The sequence below is a fragment of the Coptis chinensis genome, chromosome 4 (assembly GCF_015680905.1).
Source record: "Coptis chinensis isolate HL-2020 chromosome 4, ASM1568090v1, whole genome shotgun sequence".
Classification (NCBI taxonomy): Eukaryota; Viridiplantae; Streptophyta; class Magnoliopsida; order Ranunculales; family Ranunculaceae; genus Coptis; species Coptis chinensis.
In genome coordinates this window covers 55,944,645-55,963,584 of record NC_141459.1, presented here as the reverse complement: position 1 = coordinate 55,963,584, position 18,940 = coordinate 55,944,645, and positions in this window count along the sequence as shown.

The following is an 18,940-nucleotide window of genomic DNA, read 5'->3' as shown; positions in this document are numbered from 1 at the left end:
CACAAATTAGTTTTTGGCAAAATTTTCGCTTTTAACCTTGTCAGGGAGGTGATTATAATTGAGAAATAAACAAAGGAGAATTAAACAAATGTAGGGAGGTGTTTCTAATTATTAGTACCTCATCTTTTTTAGGAATCACTAATATTGCTTGGGTTGGAAAATATAGCGATATGGTGAGGAGAGAGAATATGCGCAAGTTTTTATATATACTAGCCAAATACATGTGCTCTACACGTTGGTGAGAAATGAAATCTATTGGAGAGCATATAATCTAGTTTGACATTAGTACATCTTTACAATTATGACTTATGAATGATTAAACCACTTCTCTCATACAATTGGGTGTGGTTAATAAGAGCGTACATAGCTCAATCGAACCCCTTGAAGACCCAAATAGAAGTTCCTAGCTTGTTGCCCCCCCTCTTTTAACCACAATTTATTTGAGCAACTACATGTACATTTGTGTCAAGGTATCACAAACAACCATGCTCCTCCCTGAGGTGACAAAGTAATAATTACAACAAATATCAGCCTCATCAAAATAATTGAAGGATGAGACAACTTTATTCACTTACAATTAGCTTCAACAAAAGTCATACAACAACAGGGAACTTAATTAAAAGACCACAAACATGTTCTAAAAAAAGGTAATTCATAAAGTGACATAGATAACTAATGCCTCCAAAATTCAAATGTTTTGCTCACCCCTGATTATCGTTAGTGGTTTAACTGGTTTGATCAACTGAAATTTCATCAAAAAGCTCATGGCATTACATGCAAACCTTGGAAGACAATGTTCAACTTCAAGGAAAAAGAAGAGGAATGAGGATTTGGAGCAAGCCGAAGAAGGTAATGGTTGGTATTTGTAGTAGCCCATTATAGATCGAATAATGGACTAGGTCAAAGATAAAAGGGGAATGTAGTATAACAGGGAAGGTTGGGGAGTATGGGATCATGTCTGCAAAACCCTAGACCACAGACGTGGCACTGATACAGCTATAAGATGCGCTGATGGATGGAAGGAGAGATGGACGATCCGGATTGGGCGACCCAGTAAAGGGAAGGAGACCAAGTCAGCGGGACGAAGAATGGTATGCAGCTTAATAAAATAACTCGGAGAGCAGGGAAACCTAGCCGTGGAACCCTGGACCGCGGACGTGGCCTATATACGACGTAAAAGGTAGTCATCAGATGAGAGGGCAGATGGACGATCGAGATCCAAAGGGGAAGGGGTATAAGAAGAAGAAGATAGAGATAGAAAAGGGGAGGCCGCACAGTAAGAAGAGGGAGGAGAAAAGAAAGAGAAAAGAAGAGAGAGAGATTTAGGGTTAGTTTGAGGTTGAAATTCTTGAGTTCCTAATTATATTTTGTGCTTAGATTTTAGGTTCATACATTTGGCACTGTCTGTGGAAAGAGATAAAAGCAAGTTAGAAATGGCACCTAAGAAATAGGTAGGTAGACCGAAGAGGGTGGCGGTGTAGGAACCAATGCCAGAGGCGGTGATTGATGAAGTGGGAGACAGAAGATAGGAGCAGGAAGCAGAAGAGACACGGCTTATGAGAGAAGAGATCGGGAGGTTAAGAGAGGAGAATGAAGAGTTGAGAAGAGAGATGGAAAGGAAAGAGGAAGAAGAAGGCGAAGAAGCAAGTGAGGGTGCGGAAGAGGAAGAGGACGGGCCGAATCTAGCTGAAAATCTAGTGATGGGCTTGACAGTCGAACAGGTGCAAGAGATGATAAATAATGATAGGGAAGCGAACCGGCAGCAGACGAAGGGTCGTGGGGGAGCCGTCAGTCAGGTGGTAGCCGAACTAAACCACAACCCACTAGCAGACAATATCTGGGCTTCTGAGGTCCCAAAGCATTTCAACCAGCCCAGATTCGAGAGGTACGACTATAAAGGAGACCTAGCGGAATGACATCCTTCATTTTCGGTAGCAGATGCCACTATGGCAAGAGTCTCGATATGACGGGCTGCGGTGTATGATGTTCCCGGCTAGTCTAAAAGGAGGGGCATCGGACTAGTATTACAGGTTACTAGCGGGGAGCATAAGAAATTTTCAAGAATTAGAATAAGCGTTTATAGATCACTTCATACACCAGAAAAAGCGTGTTGTGGATATCGCAGCACTATTAAATGTCAGAGATCAGCAGAGTCAGTGAGGGAGTACCTGTGTTGATTCAAGGCCGAGACCTTGAAGGTTGAAAATTTGGATGAGAGAACCGCAGTGAACGCATTTGAAAGAGGGCTGCGGCCAGGAACAGGAGTACACCAGTCGGTGGTGAAGAACGAGATTGCAACCTTGCATGAACTATATCCACGAGTGGAAAAATATATCATATATGAGGACAATATGAGAAGGAATCTAAGAGGTCAGGGAAAGCAGTGCTATCATTGGAGAAAGACAGGGAACACTGAAAGGCAGGCGCAACCGAAAAGGAAGGCGGGGGGTATCGCAGATACTCACCAAGGACAGAGAGAAGCCGGGAGGGGATTCGGAGAGAAAACAGAGAAAGGAAGCCATACTGTGAGATAGAAGTGACGCCGCTGAATAGACCCTTGGGCAAAATATTACCGTTGATCAAGAACCTGCAGGGATATGAAGGGCCGCGAAACACCCCAGGAGAATTACCTAATAAACCTTTCTGCGCCTATCACCAGATACGCAATCATGAGACCGATGACTGTTATGCACTAAAGTGGATGGTTCAACGTTTGGTGGAAAAAGGGAGGATGAGAGAGTTTGTAAGGGGAGCACAGAATGAGGAACGGGTGCCATGTTAGGATCATATACTAGGAACTATTAATGTGATTTTCAGTGGAGAGGTATTAAGTCATAATGCTAATACAGACAGTGTGAGGAGGACTGCAAGCATCCAGCAAATCAATGATGGGTCAGAAAGGCCGCGACCTAGGGTAGTGTCAGCGGAAGAGAGAGACAGGATTGTTTTTAGCAGTACGGATCTATGGGTAGTGGATTCCCCCCATGAAGATGCGTTGGTCATCACAGTAGCAATGTGCAATTATATGGTGAAGAGGGTGTTGATCGATTGTGGTAGTGCAGTGGATTTGCTGTTTAAAGGAGCTTTGGAAGAAATGGGGATTGATCCTAGACAATTGAAACCGCTGCGAATCAATTTATATGGGTTCAATGGGAGTATGACGGAGCCCATGGGAGAACTTTTGTTGCCGGTAACCACGAGACCAGTGACGGTTATCGCACGGTTTATGGTGGTAGATTCCTCTTCTCAGTACAACGCGATTTTAGGGAGATGGTGGATTTACGAGATGAAGGCTGTTCCATCTACGTACTACCAAGTGATATGGTTTCCCACCCCGACAGGCATGTGTGAAGTTCACAGAGATCAGGTGACATCCAAGAACAGCCATTGGGGTATAGTGAAACGGTTAATCTGCGGACCAGAAGAGGAGAACTCAAACCCCAGAAAGAGGCAAGTATAACAATTACAGTGTAACACTGGGGAAAGAGAAGAGGAGTCAGTGGTGGGGCTGAAGACGCTTGATGAGATTGAAGTAGTAAATATAGGAGAGGGGGAGGAGGAGAAGTTCACGTCAGTAGGGTCCAGTTTGTCGGAGGAATGGAAAAGTAAGTTAATATAATTTTTGTTAGAAAACAGAGATGTGTTTGCATGGACAATTGAGGATGTTACAGGATTAGACCCAGAGTTCGCGTGTCATCGGTTACACATGAAGGAAGATGCCAAGCCAGTGAGGCAAAGGATACGGAGCATTAGAGAAAAATATGTAGAGGGCATTCGCGAAGAGGTGGCGTGGTTAAAAGGGGCTGGAATAATATGAGAGACAGAATTCACCGATTGGCTATCCAATGTGGTCGCGGTACCAAAAAAGAATGGCAAAGTTTGTATGTGCATCGATTTTACAGATGTGAATGTAGAGTGTCCGAAGGATAGCTATCCCATGCCGCGGGTAGACAAGTTGGTGGATAGGACGGTAGGCTACAAAATATTCTCATTCATGGATGCATCTATGGGGTATAACCAGGTCGCGATGTATGGACCGGATTCGGAGAAGGCAACATTTGTGGTAGAAGGTGGCACGTACTGCTATACAAGGATGCCATTTGGGCTGAAGAATGCCGGAGCCACTTTTCAACGGTTGGGAGAGAAAATGTTCGAGAGTAAGATTCGGAAGGGGATTGAAATATACATAGATGACATGGTGGAAAAAAGCATGACTGAGGAGGAGCATTTATAAGGCTTAAGGGAGACATTCGGGATACTATGGAAGTATAATTTGAAGTTGAATCCAGAGAAATGCACATTCGGAGTGACCACGGGAAAATTCTTGGGCTACATCATTACTCATCGGGGAATAGAGGCTAACCCTGAACAGATAAGAGCCTTGATAGAGATGCCTTCACCGCAGAATGTCAAGGAAGTGCAGCGGCTTGCAGGTAGGGTAGCGGCTTTGAATAGGTTCATTTCCAAATCGTCTGATAAATGTAGACCGTTGTATCGGTTATTGAGAAGCATCCCTGATTTCTCGTGGACCGCAGAATGCGAGGAGGCATTTCAAGAGTTGAAGGGTTACTCGGGCAAGGCACCTTTGTTGTCTCGGCCAGAACAGGGGGAAAAGTTGTACTTGTATTTAGGGGCTACTGAGTATGCAGTTAGTTCAGTTCTTGTCCGTCTAGTCGACAGAGTGGAGAAGCCAGTGTATTTTCAAATCAAAGCATTGCTGGATGCGGAGACGTAATATAGTAGAATTGAGAGGTATGCCATTGCGTTAATCTTCTCAGCCCTAAAGCTGAAGCCCTACTTTGAGTCACACTCGGTGGTGGTGGTGACAAACTTGCCTCTCAAACAAGCATTAAGGACTGAGAAATCAGGGAGAATGTTGAAGTGGGCAGTGATGCTTAGTGCATACGAGATACAATACCAGATAAGGACAACGGAGAAGGCGCAGGCGGTAGCAGAGTTTCTGGCTGAGTTCCCCGCAGAGGATCCCACTTGGGGAGAAGAGATGGTCATAGAACCGGAGAAGGATGGGGAGCCCGACTTACTAGATCCTTGGGATAAGAAGAATGGGTGGAGAGTATTCGTAGATGGATCTGCCACTGACGCATGCAACGGCCTAGGAGTTGTGTTGGTTACGCCTGATAATAACAGAATAGAACATACCATGAAATTAGGGTTCGCGGCATCCAGTAACGAAGCAGAGCATGAGGCAGTGATAATAGGATTGAGAATGGCCGAGGATTTGGGAGTAAAGGAATTGATTGTGTATTCTGACTCGAATCTAGTGGTGTGTCAGGCTAATGGAGGGTTCACTGCTTGGTGTCCACGAATGGCTAAGTATGTGAAGGTGGTGCGCGAAAGGTCCAGCAAGTTTGCAAATATTCGATTTGTACACTTAGGTCGTGGAGAGAATAGGCACGCGGATGCCCTGACATTCGTGGCTGCAGCCATACCTGGGTCAGAGGAAAGAACGATACGGGTAGGAAGATTGGATAAGCTAAGCACGGAGGAGGTGATAGAGGTGTGTTAGATTGCAGAAGAAGAAGGAAGGCAGATGGATCCCATAAAATAGTTCTTAGAAAGAAAGGAGGTGATCGATAAGAAAGAAAGAAGAAGATTGGAACAGACTACTCAGCGATATGTTTTGTTGGAAGGTGAACTATACCGAAAGAAATTTAATGGGCCATTGTTGAAATGTCTAGGACCGCGGTTAGCCTTGGAGGTGCTCGCAGAATTACACGAAGGGGACTATGGGAGTCATTATGCTAGGAGAACTATGGTACACCGGTTATTGATGTAGGGATATTTCTGTCCCTACATGAAAAGAAATGCAGTAGAATTCGCTAAAAAGTGTGACAAGTGTTAGAGATTTTCACAGCTGATATCCTCTCCCGCGGAACCTTTACATAATGTCTCAAGTTCGTGGCCTTTCGCCATGTGGGCGATAGATATCGTAGGACCGCTGCCCATAGCGAGTGACAAAAGGAGATATATGTTGGCAACCACGGACTATTTCACCAAATGGATAGAAGCCGTACCTTTGCAACAAGTGAAGGAGACGTAGGTGATTAAATTTCTATAGGAGAACATTATATGCCGGTTTGCGCTACCACATACCATCATTGCGGACAATGGGACACAGTTCACAGGAGCGAGGGTGACTAAATTTCTTCAGTCATATATACAAGGTGAAACAAGGGTTCTCTGCTTCCTACAACCCCGAGGGCAACGAACAGGCGGAGTCTTCCAACAAAACAATAATGAACAACTTGAAAAGAAAGTTAGAAGACAAGAAGGGTGCGTGGGCGGACGAGTTGAACCATGTTCTTTGGGCTTATCGAACCACACCTTAGACAACCACCAAGGAGACCCCATTCGCCTTAGCATATGGCGTCGAGGCCATGATTCCTTAAGAGATGGTGGTAGCTACAATGAGAACCAGGGCCATGGAAGATGGATTGAATTGGCGCATCTTGGCAGAGGATTTGAATTTGGCAGAAGAGAAAAGAGACTCAACTTGCATCCGATTAGAAGAGTACCACAGGCGACTGCAGAGATAATACAACAAGTGGGTCAAGCTGCGTCAGTTCAAGATAGGAGAATTGGTGCTCCACCGGGTTACTCCAAGCACAAAGAGAGAAAGGGATGGGAAGCTGGGACCAAATTGGGAAGGGCCGTACACCGTGGTGGAGGTGGGAGGATCTGGAACTTATAAGTTAGGTACAATGGGGGATAAACTGATAGAGAAGCCTTGGAATGTAAGAATGTTGAAAAGATTTTACAATTAAATGTAACGAGGTTACAAAGCAATGTAAAGAAAGTCCAGAGCAGAGGACTAGAGATGTTTGTAAATATATAAAACCACAGCACTTTTGTGAAAGGAAATTTGATTACTATGTATGGTGTCTTAATGAGAATGGGAATCACGAACAAGAGGTACAAGAAACACATGGGGCAAGGAGAGTGACCTCGTCTGGCTTCAACGCCCATCAGAGGGAGAAGTAGCGGAGGGGACGAGCCCTTCACATTAGAGCTGGGGGGAGCTTGGAGTAAGATGAGATGTTCCAGTAGGCTTCATGGTCTGATCGAGCCCACGGAGTGGGGTGAGCCCTCCACGGATTAGAGAGGCAAGAGACAAACAGGGCAAGGAGAGTGGCCCTATCAGGCTTCCATGCCCATCAAAGGGAGAAGCAGCGGAGGGGATGAGCCCTTCGCTGACACTAGAGCTGGAGGGAGCCTGGAACAAGATGAGTTGTTCTAGTAGGTTTCATGGCCTGACCGAGCCCGTAGAGCGGGGTGAGCCCTCCGCAGATCAGGGATGCAAGAGACACCTGGGGCAAGGAGAGTGACCCCATTGGGCTTCTATGTCCATCAGAGGGAGAAGCAGCGGAAGGGATGAGCCCTTCGCTGGCACAAGAGCGGGAGGGAGCCTGGAACACGATGAGTTGTTCTAGCAGGCTTCATGGCCTGATAGAGCTCGTGGAGTAGGGTGAGCCCTCCGCGGATTAGGGATGTAAGAGACACATGGGGCAAAGAGAGTGAACCCATCAGGCATCCACGCTTATCCGAGGGAGAGTCAACGGAGGGTATGAGCCCTTCGCTGACGCTAGAGCTGGAGTGAGCCTGGAGCGAGAGGAGTCATTCCAGCAGGCTTCATGGCTTGATTGAGCTCGCAGAGTGTCTACGCCTATTAGAGGGAGAAGCTGTCCTTCGCTGACACTAGAGCTGGAGGGGGCCTGGAACAAGATGAGTTGTTCTAAGAGGTCATGGTGTGATCGAGCCTGCGAAGCGGGATGAGCCTTCCATGGATCAGAGATGTAAGAGATACATGGGGCAAAGAAATTGGCCTACGTCTGACTATACCGCCTGACTGGGCACGTCGCACAACTCAGTAGAGTCCGCAGAGTGCCCTAATGAGAGAAGGAAAGATTCGAGGGTGAAAATTTTAGGAATGTGCCAAGGAGAGGGCAAATGACTGACAAAAGATGTGGAGAATTACATGTGGGTATACTTTGCAAGTCAAACAAGTATATAAAGCTCGAAGATAAAAGACAACATGCATGGTATGAGTAATCAAACATTAAAATCACTAAACATGGGGCGAATCAAATCGCGAGTTAGTAACAAGGTTTTAATACAAAAGAGATCTAGGGCATTCCCTAGGTGGTCTCCTCAACAATCATCTCATCGGTAGTTCCTTCAGCAGTGGCAGCAGGGGTCTCCTCAGTGGCTGCCGCAGGGGAGGTGTCTTCACCCATCACAAGGTTCTCGGGAGTGACATCAGGGGCCGAGACTCCTTCCCTGGCGATCTCTGGGGATTCGATCACCAGGGTGGCATGTCTTTCGAGGAGAAGGCGGCCTTCCTGTGTGATCCACTTAAGCTCTTCCTAGATCTTCTTGGCCACCCTCTTATCAGCCAGGGCCTTGAAGCGGTCGCGAACAACCGTCATGTCCGATTGGTGCTGCTCCAGCAGCTTGGCAGTATCATCCTTATGGGTTTGATTGAGGGTGTCCACGGTCTATTGGTGTTGAAGGGTGAGGGCGTCCAAGTTGAGTTGGTGTTGGTGGAGGAGCGTTTCCCTCTGACGGCTCAGGCACTCGTTGACCGTATCCATGTATCGTTCATGAGATGACTCTGTGGACTTGAGTTCATCCTGGGCCTTGACTTTGGCCAGATTGGCAGCTGCCATATTTGATTGAAGTCTGGCATAGGCAACTCTTAAGCCAGTTGGGCCATTAAGTTTTTGCTCCAAGGTTGTCACCTTAGTCTTGGCACTAAACAGTCGCCGGATCGTAAAGGAGATGTCCAGGCTCACCTAGGATCAAAGAGGAAGATGGATTAAAAAAAAAAATGGAGAGAGGGAAAGTTGTACCCTTTCCTAGTTGGTGTACAACGAAGTGCGGTGCTGGTTGAATGAACCTCCGTCTGCATATGCTATGTCCTTGGGCAGGTGAGCATTGTAAAACAAGGAGGAGGCTACATCGGCATTGTCTAGAGCGGAGTCTGCCGTATTTACCTTACGGTTGCGCAGCTTGAATATGGGACAGAGGTCCTCTGCAGTTACAAGTGTGGATGCTGGGGCGGTAGACTGAGCTGGTATGGAGGCCTGTTGAGGGGGTGAAGAGTTAGGGGCTTGTTCCTCAGGTATGGAGGCCTGTTGAGTGGTTGGGGCAGGATCTTCGGATGTTGAGGTTCACGGCCTCTTGGAGGGTGGATGGTCAATAGGTGCCCACAGTTCTGTGGGAGGAACCTCCCTCACATCATCGTTTGAATCACTGTCAAATAACTTCTGCTTGTGGACATCCATGTCTTCAGGAGGGGAGAGGGGAGAGGCGTACTGATCGTCCCAATGGGAGATAGAGCGGTAGGAGGGGGGAGGATCTTGAGAGTCAAGGGAGGCGGGTGAATGTGAGGAGGTTCGGGGAGGATGGCGATGAGAAGTAGGGGTGCAAGACCTCTTCTTTGGAGGAGGAGACGCTCGGGGTTTTTTCTCCTTGGGAGGGGGAGGACGGAAAAAGGGACCTGATAAGCCGTGGAAAGTGTTGAGATTGGGGATGGGCAATAAGGGAGTAGCGGTGGTGGGATGTATACCTAGGAGATCAGCCTGGGCAGAACCAAGGTCTCTGAGCTTTGCAAAGATTGGACAAGAGATGCTAGCATAGATCCCGGATTTAGAGTCTGGTTGCCAACCTGCAAATAAGAACAATCGAGGTTTAGTGGACAAAATGGAAAACACCTCGAGAAATGTGGAAAGAACTGCGATACTTACCACAAATTCGGAAGGCGAGGTGATTAAGAGTTAGGGAGGAGGGAATGTTCGGGGACAGAAAGTTTCCTGATATATATAGCAGATAGTGGTGTCATACTTTGTTTGAAGATGTAATTCGGAGGAGAAAAGATTGTTTTTTGGGGCGTACACAGAAATATTGGTACCTTATGCTGACGTTTTTGGTGCTGATTTTGAGGTAGTAGTGAGAGTAGATATCGCGGCTTGTGATTTTGGGTTCCCCTGTCCTATTATAAGAGTTCGTGGCATACATTATTCACCATAAATTTCCTATGCCTTGGCAAGGGGGAATGTTAAAATGGTTACAAACTTTGACATCCAGGAGAGTGAGGGGAAGCCGTAGACCGGCAACAATTTGGCCTACAGTAATAACAAGGGAACCCGGACGGCGGGGAACTAAGTGTGGGTAGTGTGTGACAGAGGGCACGTGCTCCAGCATTACATTGGCTGGGACTCCGTAGGCGGCTCTAATTGCATCTAAATTAGGTCTATGAGACTGAGGCGGGGTGGAGGTGGCAATAAAGGGGCGAGATGACTAGAAGTGGAGGGTACCGCAGTGGAGGCAAGAGGAGGGGGAGATGCTACTCCTGCGGACCGGGAAGAGGAAGAGTCGCCGAATTTGCGGTCCGACATTGGAAAGGGAGAGGAACAGATTCTATAGGTTGAACTACTTCAAAACAAAAAGAGAAAAAGAAAAGAAAAACAGTTCAAACTAAAGGAGAGAGGGCCTAGAAAACATACCAATCAAGGTGGAGAGAGAGATGGTGAACTCGTAGAAGGTGTCCGAAAGCAAAGAGAGGTACCGGAGAGACCACTATGATGAAGTGCAAGCTAACTAGCGAAGGATCGGAGGAGAGGATAATGGAGGGCTGGAGCAAGGTGAAGGAAGAAGAAGAGACAGCGAAAAAGAAAACAAAGTGAGGGAAGAAGAAGAAGGAGTGGGGTTTAAATAGGCTGAGAGTAAAGGGGTAATTTCAGGGCAGTGATGAAATCGAGGCGTCAGCAGGGGCTCTAGCCGAAGGGTGACACGTAAGAACACAGGAAACAAGGGGCCGCCAAAAAACACGCGTGATGAGTACCTTTCACATCACACGCATACCAACGAGGACGAATATTAGGTGAAAAGGAGACTAAGCGGTGGAGGTTCTCGACCCCGGGCCAATTATATGGCTGCAAAATCGAGAAGGGGCATTTGTAGTAGCCCATTGTAGAATAATGGACTGGGTCAAAGACAAAAGGGGAATGTAGTATAACAGGGAAGGCTGGGGAGTATGGGATCATGTCTGTGAAACCCTAGACCACGAACGTGGCTACTGGTACGACTATAAGATGCGCCGATGGATGGAAGGAGAGATGGACCGCAGACGTGGCCTATGTACGGCGTAAAAGGTATTCATCAGATGAGAGGGCAGATGGACGATCGAGATCCAAAGGGGAAGGGGTATAAGAAGAAGATAGAGATAGAAAAGGGGAGGCTGCACAGTAAGAAGAGGGAGGAGAAAAGAAAGAGAAAAAAAGAGAGAGAGATCTAGGGTTAGTTTGAGGTTGTAATTCTTGAGTTCCTAATTATATTTTGTGCTTAGATTTTAGGTTCATACAGTATTCTTACATTTATATGTAAGTAGGTCAAACAGGTTCAAATGCAAGATGATTAAAACTCCATCGATATGTCCATGAATCTCTTTAACCTGCCAAAAACAAATCTCTTCCACTATGTTCATTATAAGTTTGAATTGAAACCCCTACTTAACGTTGGCAAATATAGTCATGAGAAAAAGAGAAAATGTAATAACAAAAGCTTCTACAAAATAAGCTTGGCTGCAACAGTGCAACTACATAACTATATAGGACCTGCAAGACAAAAGATCTTGAGATTTGGAAGCTTGTCAATATGTATTCAACTATTCATGTACGTAAGTCTATAGTGCAATTTTTAATAGTTCATACTAATTAGATACCTAAACAATAATAAGTATTTAATGGATACATATAACTATATAAGACTACACATAACGAAAGAATGAGTTAATGGCAATTTTATATAAATATGCGCAAAAGATACATCAGGTACTCAAACACTAAAGTTAAACTCAATTGGCAAAAAGGGCGAGCAATCGCTTTATGGCTACAACTCCCCTCCACCATATATTTCAGGAGTGCACAGTGCGGAGTGTTGTTAGTCACAGCTAGATTTCACAAATCTTAGCGGAAGTGCAAATAAGAATGAGTTGTACGTAGCTTCAACTATTTCAAAAATAAAAAGAAAAAGAAATAAAAAAAATATGTACATGATTGCATTCTTTTATCTACAGCGCGTGCAAATACATTGTACATCAGCTTATGTTTAACGATGCAATCCCGAGTTCCACTATTAACTGCTCCTTAAAGGTTGCTCTTCTCAAATCCGGAAGGCCTATTTTTCCGTTAACCTATTTAGCCTCCCATTAAGAAATGGATCCCCAGAAAAAGAAAAAAGAAAAAGAAAAATCAAAATAAAAAAATAAAAAAAGATATGCACTCCCAAAGAGGTGATGAAAACTCAACATCGAGATGGATGATACTTTTTTCCAAAAATCCTTAACCCAACCCATCAAGCAGTAAAGAAGCAGCAAAGGCAAGTTTCTTTTGAATTTATATGGTGTTTAGGTGGCATATATATGGAAGCAAGGTTTTACCAATCAATTACCCATGTCGAAGCTACGGCAACGTAGACGTGGTTCCTCAGGGAGCGCCACACGTGGCCAGACCACTATGTAGACAATGAAAAATATAGTTTAGGAATGGAAAAATGTACAATTAATTTGATATGAGAAAACATGTTCAACAATTGATATATCGCAAAGGAACAAACCTAGGCCTACGAAGAAAGTGTAGTGAAGATCATTCATACAACCAATAATCCTAAAGTTCTAAAAATATAAAATGCACAAACAAATCAAAGAAACAAAATTGAAAATAATATGCTAATAGACCAAAAAGTACTATAGAACACTGAAAGATAAATTGGCATGCTTTCTGCAATTGGCATCCCGATTCATATGTTCCTTTTAAAAGCAAGAACATATTGGTAAAACTGATATATAATACCATTGCTATAGTAATTTTCTTCATAGTGGATTAAATAAGATACGGGTAGAAAATAATGAAATGTGATCTTACCAGGATAGGCTGGTGCTTACTGGACAACATGGGGCAAATCAAAGTTAATACCCTTTATCAAAAGATACTTGGCAGTTAGCATGCTGCCAATCCCAATTCCACCACCAATATCAATTACCTCTTTCATGTTTTCAAAACCTTTATATTTACCGATGAAGATTTCATTCATCATTAGGGATGTAGCGTGAAACATTGTAGAGTTGAAAACTTGATTGAACCTTGGGTTTACACTTGAGTATTGGAAAAGGGGAATCCCATGGGCCTTGGTAAATGGAGAACCTCCATTAAAGAATAACATCTTTCAAGTTGTACCTGAAATATATTGGATGTTGGAACCAAGAAATCATTAACAACACTATGGACAGTTCTCTATATAAAATCCCAATATAATATGGGGTTAAAAGCTTCTTAGCAATGATATTGACAACATTCGCACTTGCTCTCCTCACAAGAGGACTGTAAAGAAACATTACTCTAAATGATTATCAACCTCCAAAATTTTCAAGTCCAAATACACTCAGTATTAAGTGCTCATTCCAATAACAACACAGAAGAAATAAAATTAATGTCATAGAGAAAAGTTTAATGAGGACCTAGTCAAATAGAATATCAACTACCCACACCCACAAGGCCATAAAGACCTAGTCCGTCCACCACGTAAGAAGTCCATTTACAATAGGAAGATAAAACCTTTGACAGACTTGAAAATACTTTCAATCACAATATTCCTTAACAACATATGTTTCTCAACTTTGTAAAATACATATAGAGGCAGACCCACACAAATACATTGATGGTGTCGACATGGTGCAAAAATTAGATCACGAAGATGCTTTCTTAATTTGTAGAGAAAAGGTATTAACTCACTTTATCAAACACTTGCCAAAAGTATTTCCTTATCCATAAATAGTATATGCCATTACATATTTACAGATGTACCACTTAGACAACATCGTCTCTCATTACGCCTTCACAATATATCACTCGGGATAAGGACCTTGAGCAGAGGACATACCTCAATCTCACTTCTTGACATTATAACCTTAAAGGTAGTTACCAATTCACCATTTAGTCCAACCAGAAAAAATTATTGAAGCCAAATAGGAAAAAAAAGGAAACAATTTCAGCTAGAGCTAGAAATATAAGCCCATGAAGCCAAATAAAAAAAGCTCTTAGAATAACATTAATTTCTTCAAACACTCCACACATAGAGCCTTTTCCTTGATATTATGGTAAAAGTATTAACGATAAAAAATATTTATATTTAGGCCAGTGTCACGCGCACCCCTCCCCTTCTACCCTCCTTTAATAATACGATGCTGGTTTATCCCACAAAATAAATTAGAGGAGTAGTAGGGTTTTACCTTAACTGTCTCATATGACACGATTTTATTTGTTGTAAGGTCAAACCTGTTTCCATCAAAAAGCTTGTTCATATTTTTACTTGTGTAGCGATCAATATCAAGGATAAGACTGCTTACAATGACACCGTGAGTTCCACGGTAATAGCTACTAGTGATTGTCTAGAAACATTCTTGCCCTGCAGTGCCCCACTACACAGAAAGAGCACACGATTTAGGGCATGAGAAGTTGAGCCAAAAAGGTAAAATTCTCAGCTACCAGGGAAAATTGATCTGAATTTGTATGAAGTAGTTGATGAGATCAATCAGATAGATCATAACAACGTTTTCAGTACATCAAGATACATGCTAAGGATTAAAAAGAAATAGTAATTTTCATGCACAACATACGTTTTTCAATTTTATAGGTCCATTATAATTCGGCTCAATAGGGACATGACTTCAATATGCCACAATTGTCTGATGTCCACTGTGTTGTAACCACATTAGAAAGATTCCGAACAGTTCAAATCCCAAAGTGGAGGCTTAAAATGTGTAGGAAAGAAACATTCCTTAGCTAGGCAGCTTAATTAATTACCCTCAGTCCCCTTGCTGAAATTTGTAAGAGGAATTAACAACAGTACGTTCTACCTTCAAATAACAAAAAGAAACCAACCAATCCTTTTACAATTAAGTAAAAATGAGGAAAGGCAGAAGCATTAAAAAAAATGTAATACTGAGCAAGTACCTTTCAATTTGTATAGCTTTTGCTCTGTAATCTATCAACCTCTAGGTTGAACCCTTCAAGGTCTCAAACTTGATAAATTGTATAACTAACTTAGCACCCAAATCTATTCACACGAAAGTTATAAGGCAGGACTATGGACATTATAGATTGATCTCAACTTGGCAAACGAAGTACCTAAAAATCGAAAGTCATCTTCAAGCAATTACCCAAATTGTAAGCTAATCAAATGATTTTAATAATCAGCAACTAAAAAAATAAAAATAACTAACTTGTTCTGAAACTTGATTAATTAATACAATAGGAAGAATAAATAGATATAGAGGAAAGCTTTAGATGACCTACAAATTAAAACTTTCAAATGAGGTAAAAAAAAACACCCTCGTCAGCTAAAGAAACATTCCAATAATCAAGGTGTTAGACCTTTTTTATGTTAGAACCTTGATGGATATGCTAATCATTTAAGAAATCTTCCTTATGGAATTTTCTCTTGTTGTGTACATTTAGATTAACTTAGCTAAATGTTTGAAAGTCTTAACCAAATCTTTTAGAACACCGCTGAAAGACCACAAACCCGTTTGTTATACTCATTGAAATAAAAATTAAGAGGACATATCATTAATCATAGCAAAGTAGTACTTATATTAATACTTATATTGATGTTAAAAAAAGCAATAAGCTACAAACAATCAAAACATTTACATAAAGCAAAGCAACGATAGGAGTGACACTTCATTTTGTCTATTTGCATGCATCTTACCAAGGCATCCTGAAGTAACTTGTTCAACTTGTATACATGTAACAAAATGGAATTAAGTACAGAGAACCAGCAATTAAATCCAAAGGCAAAAAAACTAATGTACAACAAATCAACAATCTACTCTATTATGCAATCTATGTAATGAAACAATGAAAAATTGAATATAATGACCAAAACAATAACAAAAAAGCTTATGCTAGTTTTGTGTCGACTACACACTACCATCCACACGCAATCAAAAACCCTTTCCATATGACACTTAGAAATTCTATTCTAAGATCTCTCGTTGTTTGTTTTCATGTCATTTGTTTTTTCTGTCAAGTTCCTCTTCTTACTTATGCAGAAATAAAATGATGGCCAACTCAAGTTACAATGACTAAAGGAAAATAATTATAAGAATCCAAGTTGATACACAGTTTTGAGAAGAAAAAACCTAAGCTTATAGCGTAGTTAGAAGGACATGAACATGACAAAATTACGCAAATCAAATTGAAATATATATACTACATAAATTTGACAATCATCAAGTTTCAACAATGTACATCAATTCAAATACAATTTATAAGCCAAGAACCAGCATATTAAAGGACCAATCAACTTACTCGTACATTGCAAGCAACACCGCCCCATATATACTATGCGATAGTGCCACCCATGTCCACTCCTTAGCGCTACTATCCACCAAAAGAAACTTAAGTAAGATACATTCTTATTCCAAATAAATCCCAAAAAACATGAATGGATGTATTTGCTGTAAAAAACTATATCTTTAGGTACCATTTCCATGAATTGATATTCTCCACGCTTTCTCAATGATTTTTTAGTCCTTTTCTTTTCTTTTATTTTTTTTCCATAACCAATGGGCATGTCCATGCCGATCTGGTGAAGAAAGAAAGCAACAATAACTAAGGTGCAGCTTATCAAAAAAATAAACTAAGGTGTAAAGAGAGTACTGCGAACCTGAAGTTTGCCCAAAAAATGTGGAAGTTACTCAATATGGTTGTAGCAGTATACCTTTGAAGAACTATAAACACCCAAAATCATGCAATTAGAACCATACCTGATGATTAAAGGAAAATTGGGGATAGACAATCAGAAAAACAATCTTTGTGATAGTAAAACTGCCTTTGGTAATTAAAACGTTGTTGTTTATGAACTCACAACATATCTTAAATTAAAAAATCATAATTAACAAACTTACGCTTACAGAGTCAACAAAAAACTCATTAGAAATTATAAACCTCTTTCTAAACTCTCGTTCTCCAATTATGTATGGTAGGATTGTTATCTATTGCATCAATTGGCTTAAAGAAGATGATGCAAACCTGGTTGCTAGTTACTAGTGAGGAATCTTGCTGGAAATTGAAAGAGGAGTTGCAAAGAAGAGTACTGTCAGGGCGAAGCCTAGTTGTCTCCATATCCTCCATGATCTTAACTGCATGCCGCCATATATTTCCTAACTTGCAAAGACCAATGATAAGTGAGTTGCACATAACAACATTCAACTCTAGATCCTTCCCACACATCTCATGAAGAATATCGTTTGCAGTTTCCAACTCCCGCCATGCTTACAAAGACCATCAGGCAGTGCAGTGTATGTGACAACATTAGAGGGCAATGCTATATGAATCATATAGTTGTGAAGATCAAAAGCCTAATTTAGCTCACCCACTTTGCAGTAACCATGGATAAGTGTGGTATATGTAACTCAATTTTAAGCAAAGATGACTTACGAGCAGCATTTGAAATGGATTATATGCCTCATTAGGATGGGTTGGTGATGGGTAATAAGTTTTAAGGGTACTGCTATCATGCCATGGTCCATATAATTGACCATCATGTCCAATAGTTTGATGCTAGCATTGGCATCAAATTGGGTAAATCTAAAGAGACATGATTATTGGACTATGCATTATTAAAACATACATACATACATATTAAACATAGACATGTACGTATAATATAATAGATGCAATGGTACACACTTATCTTTTTATTTCTAAGATATTTATGATACATCTAACCCAATCGAAAGAAAGTTATGGGAGAATATATTCTAAAACATAAGAGAAACTCCACACTCCAGACTAACAATCAACAATCAACAGAACTTGCAAATGGGGTACGCCTAAGCTCCCCTCACATCATTGACCGAAATAATGGTCTACTCCATAGACTGAGCTTTGCCTTTAAAGTGTCTCCTGTTCCTCGCCAGCCAGATGCCCCATATAACAACAAATGGAATGACCTCAAACTGTTAAAGGATGACTGTTTGCACGACTTATTATCCTCATAAACTTATTTACCTACACCAACTCTGATATTCATGTCGATAATTGAATCGGTGAAATAGGATTGGCTTATTTGACTCGACACAGTCAGGCGTGACAATAGAACTTTTATGTTTCACTTGCAAGCTTAGGTATCCATTTAAATTTTATACTTAAACAGTTGACTCAGATAAACAATGAAAGAAATGCATGTACTGAACACTACTACAGAGTGTCCAACACACTGACCCTGATAAACCTAATACACAAATTCTATTGCAGTTTATTTCCAAGCAACAGAAAGTAATAGAACTTGGCCAGCGGGTTACCTGGCAAGACCCTGGTCGAGGTTCCAAGAAATTTGAACTTCGAGCACATACATTGAAAGGGAAAAGTTGAAATAGGAATTCAGAAAAAAACTTTTTATTTTTTTTTAAAACACAGGGTACATAGAGTGTCTAACATGCATTCCTAAAAGATGGAGTTTTGCCACATCATGCATCATACATATGAGCCCGTTGACCACAACTCCCGTAAATAGATTATGTCGTGTAACTCCACAGCTTCTAAGAAGAGTGGTGAAAGTAACAACATTTTGGTTCCAATCCAAGTTTCAAAACAGCAAAACCAAAATCCCCGCTACCCACATAACAATAGCAATTGAATACAATGTTAAGTGTAACAGTAATAGGTTCAATTCCTACAGAACTGACAATTTGGACAAATCCAATATGGTAAATTGGTAGAGTTGTGTTAGAAAATGACCCAATTCCTCATCAAGCACATGGGTCCCTGTTTTGCAGCTGTTCTCTCACTATTTTCTCTAATTGAATAGTGTTATCAAAATAAATAAACATAAAGAAGAAAATAATGGTGAAAGT